This window comes from Merops nubicus, unplaced genomic scaffold (genome assembly GCF_000691845.1).
Source record: "Merops nubicus isolate BGI_N331 unplaced genomic scaffold, ASM69184v1 scaffold19198, whole genome shotgun sequence".
NCBI classification, from domain to species: domain Eukaryota; kingdom Metazoa; phylum Chordata; class Aves; order Coraciiformes; family Meropidae; genus Merops; species Merops nubicus.
Genome location: NW_008624013.1, coordinates 77821 through 79702, shown reverse-complemented (window position 1 = coordinate 79702; position 1882 = coordinate 77821).

Below are 1882 nucleotides of genomic sequence, written 5' to 3'. Positions count from 1 at the left end.
AGTCAAACATGACTTACCCTTGATACATGAAACATGCTTGTAATTCAGCAAATCCTTAATAAAACCATTTAATGAATGGAGTAACAGTAACTCATTTGCCCAAGGCCACAAAAGTGGTAAAACTGAAGCCAATACTTTGAAATCTCCTGCCTCTTACACTGATCTGTGCTTACCTTCACTTAATTATGAATTCAGAAAAATAAGACAAGGTGGTATCAAGGTGCAGCAATGGCAGGTCCCTGGAGACTCATTCCTCATGCTTTCCGTTTAGTGCGTGGCATCATGTCAGTTGTTCTAATATACCATGATGGAGCCCCAGGTACCTTTGAAGGCTATTACAAATATGTACACACATTCCTCAAATGCAAAAAGACTTCTTTGGTTGTCTTAATCCAGGATTTCAAAATAAAGAGAAGCATTTCATAGTCATGTATCACTCTCTGAACAGCTTTGTTCATAGAGAAAGCTGTTCTTTCTTCCCCACTTACCAGAGAAAACAAATGCTATGAGATTAGTTTCTAGCACCATTAAAAATATCTGTATTTCAAAGCATTCCTACTCTAGACAACCTGGGATCTGCAGTGATATTGCCCACATGGCATCATCTAGTTTTTCCATCCCATGCCTCTACTTGCTGAGCTCACTGATGCACAAATTGCTAGTGATGACATACATTGCCACCTTGTGTTACAGTTTAGAACTGAAAAAGCCTGAAAAGTTGCATTTCACACAAACATCCAGCTTCAGCTGTTTTAACAGCATTTTTTCCCAAAGTCACAGTCCCATGGAAGAAGCCTTTCCACTTTTCCATAAATAGGATCTACCTCAGGCTGCAACAGATGTAAGTCTCTGTGATCCCAACAAACAAAGTTCATTCTTATCTGTTAACTGTTGTGGGTATTTTCAACAGCCCAGAGCTTTCCAGACAGCTGGTGCTAAGTGGCCTAGGTAATACCTTTCAGGTTTGAGATGCTATTTCTCCAGCACAAGGAAATAAACACATTACAACACTGCATTGAACTTAAAAAAAAGTGAGGTTAAACTATTAATCCCTTCCTCAATCTGAATATGAAGAAGAGTAATACAAATTATGATCTTTATGTCCCTGGACTATATTTTGAGAATAGGTATTGTGTCATTCCCTCCTCTACAAGAGGAGACTCAGGGCTCAATTTCCTACAATGGCTGTTTTTAAGTTGAGCAACTATATTCTGCACCAGTAGCACACACGGGGATAGGAGCCCCAGGACCAACAAGAGGGATGTTAAGGTGTAGATATCTCAGTAGTCTGTAGTCAACCCAATCCTTCTGCAGTCTGGACCTCACAAGGGACATGAAAGCAATCATCCATTAAGCCTTCTCAAGTCAAAAGCTGAGTGTAACTACGCTGTCTTGCAAAGCAGCCCCATGACTCGTGGGTCTATCACAGAAAAATGGGTTAACAAGTAGAAGAAAGAAATGTGGGATGGTTGTGGCAAAGGACATTAGTGGACTTTGAAGCTGTGTTGTCTTAAGTACTGAATGCAAGCCCTACTTTCTTTTTAGAAAAAAAAAAAAGAAAACATTTGGCTAAGTATGGTCATATGGAAGTTAGAAGGAAAGCTTCTGTTGTCTATTCTGAATAGTCAAGTCTCAGAATAACTACAAGCTCAACATCTTTACCCAGATCAATACCTTGAATTGCCAGTTTGCTTCTCTGCTGGGCAATACTAGGCAACCTGTAAAAGGTTACTGTATTGTTAACTATTCATACAACAGTAGCACTGAACCTACTTACCTCATCTCTGCAATGACATGAAATCACTAATTTCTGTATTACCTTGTTTCTCACAATTTATCTATTGAAATAAAACCATTACAGTAATTCATAGAATTCACAAAC